The sequence below is a fragment of the Aegilops tauschii genome, chromosome 5 (genome assembly GCF_002575655.3).
Source record: "Aegilops tauschii subsp. strangulata cultivar AL8/78 chromosome 5, Aet v6.0, whole genome shotgun sequence".
Lineage (NCBI taxonomy): Eukaryota > Viridiplantae > Streptophyta > Magnoliopsida > Poales > Poaceae > Aegilops > Aegilops tauschii.
In genome coordinates this window covers 55,385,385-55,396,249 of record NC_053039.3, presented here as the reverse complement: position 1 = coordinate 55,396,249, position 10,865 = coordinate 55,385,385, and the positions used below count along the sequence as shown (strand labels likewise).

Below are 10,865 nucleotides of genomic sequence, written 5' to 3'. Positions count from 1 at the left end.
TGATGATCATCATTATTAGAACATTGTCCCATGTGAGGTTATCACAGTAAAAGTGGCCAAAGAAGCCCCACAAAAAAAAGAGAGGCCAAAGAAGCCTAAAAAAAGAGGAAAAAAATGAGAGAAAAGAGAGAAGGGACAATGTTACTATCCTTTTACCACAGTTGTGCTTCAGAGTACCACCATGTTCTTCATATAGAGAGTCTCTTGAGTTATCACTTTCATATACTAGTGGGAATTTTTATTATAGAACTTGGCTTGTATATTCCGATGATGGGCTTCCTCAAATGTCCGAGGTCTTCATGAGCAAGCAAGCTGGATGCACACCCACTTAGTTTCTAGTTTGAGCTTTCATACACTTATAGCTCGTAGTGCATCCGTTGCATGGCAATCCCTACTCCTCACATTGACATCAATTGATGGGCATCTCCATAGCCCGTTGATTAGCCGCGTCGATGTGAGACTTTCTCCTTTTTTTCTTCTCCACACAACCTCCATTATCATATTCTATTCCACCCATAGTGTTATGTCCATGGCTCACTTTCATCTATTGCGTGAAAGTTGAAAAAGTTTGAGAATACTAAAGTATGAAACAATTGCTTGGCTAAAACTGGGGTTGTGGATGATTTGAATATTTTGTGTGGTGAAGATGGAGCATAGCCAGACTATATGATTTTGTAGGGATAACTTTCTTTGGCCATGTTATTTTGAAAAGACATGATTGCTTTATTAATATGCTTGAAGTATTATTGTCTTAATGTCAAATGATAGAGTATTGCTTTGAATCACTCGTGTCTTAATATTCATGCCATGATAAGATTACATGATCAAGATAATGCTAGGTAGCATTCAACATTAAAAATTATCTTTTTTATCATTGACCTACTCGAGGACGAGCAGGAATTATGCTTGGGGATGCTTGGGGATGCAAGATAATTTTTGATTGTTGCATGCCAATATTCTACAACTTTTACATACTTTTGGCAATTTTTATACTAATTTTGGGACTAACATATTGATCCAGTGTCCAGTGACAGTTCCTGTTTGTTGCACGTTTTTTGTTTCGCAGAAAATCCATATCAAACGGAGTCCAAACGGGATAAAAACCGATGGAGATTTTTTTTGGAATATATGTGAATTTTGGGAAGTGGAATCAACGCGAGACGATGCCCGAGTGGGCCACGAGGCAGGGGGCACGCCCCGGGGTGGGGGGAGGGGGGCAGGTGCGCCCCTGACCCTCGTGGACACCCCGTAAGGCAGTTGGTGCCCTTCTTTCGCCGCAAGAAAGCTAATATCCGGATAAAAATCGTGTTCAAATTTCAATCCAATCGGAGTTACGGATCCCCGGGAATATAAGAAACGGTGAAAGGGCGGAATCAGAAGCGCAGAAACAAAGAGAGACAGAGAGACAGATCCAATCTCGGAGGGGCTCTCGCCCCTCCCACGTCATGGAGACCAAGGACCAGAGGAAGAACCCTTCTCCCATCTAGGGAGAAGGTCAAGGAAGAAGAAGAAAGAGGGGGGCTCTCTCCCCCTCACTTCCGGTGGCGTCGGAACGCCGCCGGGGCCATCATCGTCACTGCAATCTACACCAACAACTTCACCGCCGTCATCACCAACTCTTCCCCCCTCTATGCAGCAGTGTAACCCCTATTTTACCTGCTGTAATCTCTACTTAAACATGGTGCTCAACGCTATATATTATTTCCCAATGATGTATGGCTATCCTATGATGTTTGAGTAGATCCGTTTTGTCCTATTGGTTAATTGATGATCATGATTAGTTTGAGTTGCATGTTTTATTATTGGTGCTGTCCTATGGTGCTCTCTGTGTTGCGCAAGCATGAGGGATCCCCAATGTAGGGTTTGCAATATGTTCATGGTTTGCTTATTGTCTGCGTTGCGTGAGTGACTGAAACACAAACACGGATAAGTGGGTCATGGCTTATGGGAATAAAGAGGACTTGATACTTCAATGTTATGGTTGGGTTTTACCTTAATGATCTTTAGTAGTTGCGGATGCTTGCTAGAGTTCCAATCATAAGTGCGTATGATCCAAGAAGAGAAAGTATGTTAGCTTATGCCTCTCCCTCAAATAAAATTGCAATAGTGATTACCGGTCTAGTTATCGATTGCCTAGGGACAAATAACTTGCTGTCTGCAAATTTGAGAATTGTCCATTTTTCATTGCAGCTTCTCAGATAGCACATGAGAGGACATTCTGTATAAAGAAACTAACTTGCACCACAGCTTCCCAGTAGTAGGAGAGAGCACAAAAGTGACTGCTAGGTGGTTGGCACATGAATGTGAGCAACAGTTGAGGACAGACCCCAACACACCTGTCCAGACTATAATTTCAAACTTGAAGCAAAAGCATGGAATAGAGGTATCTATACATATGGCCTATAGGGCAAGAAAGCTAGCTAAAAATGTAGTCCTAGGAGATCAGAAGGCACAATATCATAGGATAAGGGATTACCTAGAAGCTGTGCTAGAAACCAATCCATGAAGTAGATGCATTGTCACAACAAAGCATCTGAAACTACATCCCAGCAAGAACCCAAGATTCCATGGCTTGTTCATCTGCCTCAATGCTTGCAAAGAGGGTTTCCTTAATGGTTGCTGACCATTCATAGGTATGTGCACACCCACTAATTAACTAGTGACTCTGTTGGGGATATTACTACTGGGTGTAAACCGGCCAGGAGAGGCCGGGTTATCCCCATACACTGCAAGAAATATGTCAACTAGTGACCTTCTGTCAGTGACCCTGGAAGAATTGGTCATAGATCTATGACCATTTCAGACCAATTGGTCAAAAGCTGTTCGGGGGGCTCCAAACCCTAAACTATAACGACCATTTTGGTTAGAAAGGTCTTAATTTCCTTACACGAAATGGTCATAAAGCAGATAGCACTGGTCCGCTGCCTTATTTCTAGCTGGTCACGACCAATATAGATGGTCATAACCTTGTAAATTGTGGTGGGTTGCTATGACTAGGCGCCACCTCATCAGTTTTGCCTATGTGTCATGTCCATGTGGCAATTTTTGCCCCAGGTTGTGAAGCAACCTATATTTCTGTCAATCCCAAAATTCCCAAAAAAATCTCATAAACTCTTTGGGTCATATCTTCGCCAAATATGTAAAAAACCTTCCTTTCCTAGTTCAAAAATAATTCAACAATATTCATTTTCCTATTCTGTTCGGAATAACACTTTGTGAAGGAAGTACCACTTTCGCATGTCCAAATAGTATCCATTTTCTACGGCGATTTCCTATGCCCAAATAACCATCCTCCACCAAATGCCACCTCAATCCATTCATTATTTTGAGCACAGCTTCAACATTCGTATTTATGTCCTGTGTGGTACTTTGCAAAGCAAGTACCACCTAGGCTCCTCCTTTTGAGCTGAAAATTTATGAAGACGGTCTTCTTAGTAAGTGATCATCCTCGGCCAAAACTCACGCCCATTAACCATGTACATTTCCCATACCGCTAGTCAAACACTTAGCTGCTAATTCATGTTTGAGCATCGATCGGTCTCCTCGTGAGAATCTTATGTTGTAATTTTCTTCCTCGCACCTACCTGGGGAGTGCCCAACCCACTAGACATGCCTAGGCTGCCTAGAACACATGGCAACGCCACGGTCACGCGGTGACCATGCGGCGGGCCTGCGAGTTTATGCGCTCTAGAGTTGAGGGCCTCGGCCACCGCTCAAACCTCGACGTATCGCCACCAAACCATGTATTTATGATTAAATAGGTACTTATGTAACTATAAATGATTTTTGGAAAAAATAAATAGCAAACTATGAGGCAGCTGCAGTTCAAATTTGACCCGCTTCCAACTGAACCGGCGGAAATTTGTCTTTTTCACAAGAGGTGGATCAAAACTTTTTACACCCAACCATTTTGTCAATTGTGCATTAAATATGTCCTAGTATTTTAGAAAATTGATTTGGTCCAATTTTGCAACAATTATTTGGGAGGTCCTTCACAAAAAAACCTCTTTTTGGGCACTCGAAAAATGGAAAATGGTTTTTTCGTCCAAAGAAAATGAAAACTTCCTTAGGCAACATTGTTTGCAATTCCAATATGCACCCTTGTGCACAATATGAGATCATTTGAACAAACTATGCCATGAATGTGGGCATAAGATTGATCATTTGGCTTGAAAGCCATTGATCTCCACACGTGATAGCTCGTTTCTGAGAACACTTTTTTAAAATAATTGCCGTATTACAAGTTTGTTATTTTTCCTGGGAACTTGGCCACATATAATGACACAATGTGAAGGTTTCCCAATTTATTGATTTTTTTAATTTTTATGCCCGTTTCAAAATGCGGTCAAAACGGCGGGAATGACCGTTCCTAGCTAGTGGTTGAATCTTGGAATTTTTTTGGTGTTTCTCTGATTATATAGATACTTATGTAGCTATAAATGATTTTTGGAAAAAAATAAAGAGCAAAGTACAAGGCAGCTACAGTTCAAATTTGACCCGCTTCCAACTAAATCGGCGGAAATTTGTCTTTTTCATGAGAGGTGGATCAAAACTTTTTACACCCAACCATTTGGTCAATTGTGCATTAAATATGGCCTAGTATTTTATAAAAATGATTTGGTCCAATTTTGCAACAATTATTTGGGAGGTCCTTCACAAAAAAACCTCCTTTTGGGCACTCGAAAAATGGAAAATGGTTTTTTCGTCCAAAGAAAATGAAAATTCCTTAGGCAATATTGTTTGCCATTCCAATATGCACCCTTGTGCACAATATGAGAACATTTGAACAAACTATGCCATGAATGTGGCCATAAGATTGATCATTTGGCTTGAAAGCCATTGATCTCCACACGTGATAGCTCGTTTCTGAGAACACTTTTTTAAAATAATTGTCGTATTACAAGTTTATTATTTTCCTGGGAACTTGGCCACATATAATGACACAATGCGAAGGTTTCCCAATTTTTTGATTTCGATATTGAATTTTTTATGCCCGTTTCAAAATGCGGTCAAAACGGCGGGAATGACCGTTCCTAGCTAGTGGTTGAATCTTGGATTTTTTTGGGTGTTTCTCTAATTAAATAGATACTTATGTACCTGGAAATGATTTTTGGAAAAAATAAAGACCAAACTATAAGGCAACTACAGCTCAAATTTGACCCGCTTCCAACTGAATCGGCGAAAATTTGTCTTTTTCACGAGAGGTGGATCAAAACTTTTTACACCCAACCATTTGGTCAATTGTGCATTAAATATGGCCTAGTATTTTAGAAAAATGATTTGGTCCAATTTTGCAACAATTATTTGGTAGGTTCTTCACAAAAAAAACCTCCTTTTGGGCACTCGAAAAATGGAAAAATGGTTTTTTCGTCCAAAGAAAATGAAACTTCCTTACGAAATATTGTTTGACATTCCAATATGCACCCTTGTGCACAATATGAGATCATTTGAACAAACTATGCCATGAATGTGGCCATAAGATTGATCATTTGGCTTGAAAGCAATTGATCTCCACACGTGATAGCTCGTTTCTGAGAACACTTTTTTAAAATAATTGCTGTATTACAAGTTTATTATTTTTCCTGGGAACTTGGCCACATATAATGACACAATGTGAAGGTTTCCCAATTTTTTGATTTTTTTGAATTTTTTATGCCCGTTTCAAAATGCGGTCAAAACGGCGGGAATGACCGTTCCTAGGTAGTGGTTGAATCTTGGATTTTTTTTGGTGTTTCTCTAATTAAATAGATACTTATGTACCTAGAAATGATGTTTGGAAAAAAAATAAAGAGCAAACTATAAGGTAGCTACAGTTCAAATTTGACCCGCTTCCAGCTGAATCGGCGAAAATTTGTCTTTTTCACGAGAGGTGGATCAAAACTTTTTACACCCAACCATTTGGTCAATTGTGCATTAAATATGGCCTAGTATTTTAGAAAAATGATTTGGTCTAATTTTGAAACAATTATTTGGTAGGTTCTTCACAAAAAATCTTCCTTTTGGGCACTCGAAAAATGGAAAATGGGCACTTGAAAAACCTCCTCAATTATTGACGAGAGGTGGATAAACAGCTATTGAGACACAAGCATTTGGTCAATTGTACCTAAATATGATCTAATATTATTGAAAAATAGAGTGGTGCCATTTTGCAACAAATATTGGTAGGTGCTTCAAAAAATATATACCATTTTCGACACTCCAAAGGTAGAAAATGTTTTTTTGCAAACAAAACTCATTTTGAGATCAATTTTTAAAGATATTTGTATTATTCCAGGTTTGTTATTTTTCTGAAAAACAAGTCTCACTTGTGACACCATGCTATTGTTCTTATTATTTTTCTAATTCTATGATGTTATAAAATAGGTGACATGATTTAGCATATTATTTAATCGATTACGACCAATTTAGATGGTTATAAAATCGTCAAAGTGTGTACTACATTTTGATTGGTGGAACCGTTTGTGGCACGAATCGATGAGATGGCAGACATCCTACCATCCATTGCTAGCAATCTAACGTCCATCCATCCGTCCATGCAAAGAAAAGGAAAAAAAACCACCGCACCAAACCCTACCTCTCTCTCACCTCTCCTCCCTTCCTTCCGCCCGCCGCCTCCCTCTCTCTGTCCCCGATCCAGACCGGCCTCTCCCTCACCCCTCGCGCCGCGCCCTCCTTCCCACGCGCTGGCACCGGCGGCGCCCTCCTTCCTTTCTGTCACCGGCGGCGCCCTCCTTCCCTCGCGTTGCACCCGAACCTCGCTCCCGCTCCCAGCTCTTCTTCCTCCTCCGCTGTAGCTAGGGTTTCGTCTCCCCGATCCCCAATCCCCGGAAGCTCGGATCCAGCAGCAGCATCAGCGATGGCGGCCGCGGGAGATCCTCTCCAAGGTCAAGCACGTCCAGGCCAAGCCTGCTGGCCGCCCTCGCAGGTGACTGCCTCCGCGCTGACGACGGCGGCCTCGTCGTCCCGGGAGGCCGCGGCGCCCCTTAAGGCCGACCTCCGCCACGTGAGTGATCCTTCGATCTCGTCTCTCCAACAGTTCGGTTCTCGCCGCTTTGATTCCTTCGATTCAACAAGATACTGTGTACCACTTCGGTACGTGCGTGCTTGTGAGCTGACTCTTCTTCTACGTGGTTCGTAGGTGTTCCAGATGCATGCACGAGTTGACCTGGACAAGCCGCCGGTGCTGCAGGAGGAGGCGGATTTCTTCAGTAGCCACGGAATCAAGGACTTCACCTTCAGCAGGGGCAGGCTGGTGAGTGCAGCTCCCATGAATCTCTAGCAGGAAATGTGTGGGATGAGGTTTCTATTTGGTTTCCACTAAATTAGTTTGCATAGCTTCTGGTCACCTGATCCAGTAACGGAGAAGAATTTTAGGTTCAAAATGTTCCCACTTCCTAGTACATGTTTTAGGTGCATAAGCAATTGATGTGATTAGTTGGTGGATTTGCTTTGTCGCTAAGTCTGAATGTGGGAACCTTGTTTTTAGTCAGAATGGCGTTGCCGGGCAAAGCTAGCGGTACACGGAACACCAGAGAAACCACTGATTGGCCTGTATCAGGAAGGGACACATACTGTTCAAGATATTCCCAATTGCAGAGGTTAGCTATGAAATTCTGTTAACTGTAAGAGTTACAACAGTTCGATTCTCGTCATCTCTTATGGCATAGACTTTTCCAGTTTATACCAAAGAGACGTCCCTGTTTGAGTTGAAGTTTATATCGAAATAGGACGATTGAGATGTCACTTGAGCTACTAGACAGGCAGGATTAGTCTATGTGTGTACTAATTCAGCTACTAGATATAGATAGGAGTGCAGCATGCTTACATTGACTAGTCTGTACGCGTACATACTACTGATCTGGTTGGCGTTGAAATCAACTTAGAAGACCAACGTTTTTCTACCTCAGTCAGGAGTATTATGCCTAGACAGAGCATGGTTTCTCAATCAAGTTTCTTGTTGCACACACTACATTCTAAATAGATTTATTAACTTGATCTTAGAGCTATTTATGCAACAATATCAAAAAACTAACAGTGATATGAATTTGTTAAGGGAGGTAGCTGCTTTTATGTGATCAGAGGCATAAACAGTGCAGTTTTAATTTTCCAGTATGTCTTTGAGGTAATAATGTCATGGAAGTCCTTGGTAATACTCATATGAGTGCTTAGTATACTCACATCATGGTCTACACGGTGTCAGTTGTCAACTAGCTGTAACCCATATTAGTGCTTAGTATACTCATGAAAAGGGTTATTTCTCCACCTGTAGTTCACGGTTTATGCAGCAGCTGTTCTTATACCAATTTGTTGCTCGATTGTGTTGTGGATTCATATGATATTGGTGTACACTCAATTTGGTTATTTCTTGCTAGTTCTGCTACTAGTTGCTGTGTAATCCTAGTACTACAGGTGGATCAATCTCCCCCTCCCTCTCACCCCCGTCTCTGTCTCTGCAGGTAGGACAGGAGGAACATCGACAAGCGACGGGATGAAGCCCGGCCATGGAAACCCACCGCAGCCTTCAAGACCTCGGCAGCGGTCGGTGCTATGGTATGAATCCTTCCTCCACTTCAAGACCTCTACGTACGGCGGTTGGCAGTACGCGCGCGCATTGCACCCTTCCTCTTGCTCTGTTCTTGGGCTGATGCTGGCGGCGGTGCAGGGGATCCTGATCAACATGCAGTTCCCGGGGCCGCAGATCGACGCCATCACAAACAACAACATCGTCATAAACGTCTTCAACAACCTGATCTGATATTGTTCTGAGATCCAGTGTCATCTCTATCCTCTTACAACTAATAACATTTTTAACTTCTTTTGGCCGTGCTTTCGCTTTCACTATAGATCAGATCATTGGTGAACGAAAGAAACAAGTGCACAACTAGTATTAGTGGGCTTGTATTTTTCTTGTGTAGCTGCTCTGCACTTGTTGTAGAGCATAGCTTGCATCAGTATTTTTACCTAATTTTGACCTCTTATTCTGAAATACATCTAGCAGGTGCGGCTAGTACTCTATTATTCTCCTACATATAGCTATATATGCATGTAAAAGGGCAAGTACTTGGATGACCTTGACAACATCATACTGATTGTAATAACTTTGCATAAGACTCTGTATTCGAAGACTTCTCGCAATTTATCATGCAATTCTAAACAATAGCATATGTATATCTACCCTGCTGAGAATTTTCACTTTATATAAAAATTTGAGAGGCAAGTGCTGGGATTCCAGTCTTGTCTGATGGCTAGGAACTCAACTCTGCTTCTTGTTGTTGGAGTTTCAGGCTTGTTTTATAGTTCGTAGCTTCAAGTGTACTCTGGCTTCTAGCCACAGTGCACTACAAATTATTATAGAATTACAAAGTGTACACAACATTGCACCTTACACATTCTTCTCTTGTGAAATCAAATGCCATGTCTGGGCATTATTTTATCAACTTGCTGTACACTTGCTCTGCTTTAGGCTACTGTATAACTTGTGCCTTTTAACTTGATGTACATAGCATGCAATTTTTTACTGTGTCACATTCACACATGATACTCTTAATATAGAGTTGTTTTCCGAGCTAGTTCTGTTTACTCTTAATACAGGTCTATTTGTCACCAATACTTGCCTGCTATGCTATAGTAGACCTTGTTCATATTTATTAGCTAAGTTTGCTTGTCCTTGGTATCTATATGCATGCCATTTGTGTTTCAGGCTTTCTTTGAAATGAAATAATAGGTCTATTAGTCACCAATACTTGAGTTAATCTAACTCCTTACCTGCTATGCTATAGTAGGCCTTGTTCATATTTATTAGCGAAGTTTGCTTGTCCACAGTGATCCATATACATGCCATTTGTGTTTAACGTTCTCTGAAATGAAATAATAAGATTCACACTCCATGGACCAGGACGACCACCGGGACCTCCACGGCGATGATGAAGCCTGCACATGGTCGAGCTCGATGGAACAAATGTGCCTCAGTGTGGTGCAGCCGAGTTGGGCCACTCCAGTGCATCTGGAACTCTGCATGCTGTTGTCCTTTGTCTCATCATCTTAACTACTACAATAGTAGGAGTATTTTATATGTTGTTCATTTGTTGGCCACCCAGCATGTTTGCTAATCATCCATCTGCCTCATGTTATATGATCCCTACCTAGTAACTTCATTGTATGCAGACTTGTGGTGTTGGTTCAGTTTAGTCAAATTAATATATATACTGCTTTGCTACTACTACTACTACTACTACTACTACTACTACTACTACTACTACTACTACTACTACTACTACTACTACTACTACTACTGTCTGCATTTAATCCTGATTAGTAGCTTCATCAATAAGTGGCAAACAAAGCAATGTTGATTTTATTCTTATCTCTGTGACAACCAATGGAGTTGAATTCCAGCATGCATGTCAAAGCTGGGTTCAATTCTTGGGCAATACATGGTAGTTTCCACTCTTCACGCCCAAGATTAGTATGCTGCAGCTCCCCCTCCTCACTCCATACATCCAGGTACTAGTTACCCAACGAGCAGCCCTGCACCTCGCTGGATCTCGCCCAAACCCCGCTCATCTTGCTGCTTGTGGCAGGGAATACTCTCTGTTGAGTATTCTGAGGAATGAATATCTGTTAAGTATGGAGTTAGGATTATCTAATAAATTTTTTGCTATATATATATATGCATGAAACTGAGATTGCTAGCATCATTTACACAAGATACACCCTTTGAATTGAATTGATTGGTTCAGTTTCGTATATTCTTCACCCAGCCTTCTATCATGCTTGTAACTAGTGCTCTGCTCATGTTGTTAGACAGGATTTTCACTTCCTGCCATCCCAGCCTTCTATCATGCTTACAAGATTTTTCTTTGCAC

At 41.4% G+C, this 10,865-nt stretch overlaps 1 pseudogene; it reads left to right on the top strand.

Moving 5' to 3' along the window:
* The first annotated feature begins 6,856 nt into the window (after window positions 1–6,856).
* LOC141022317 (uncharacterized) lies at window positions 6,857–8,755 on the top strand (annotated as a pseudogene).
* Window positions 8,756–10,865: the final 2,110 nt, after the last annotated feature.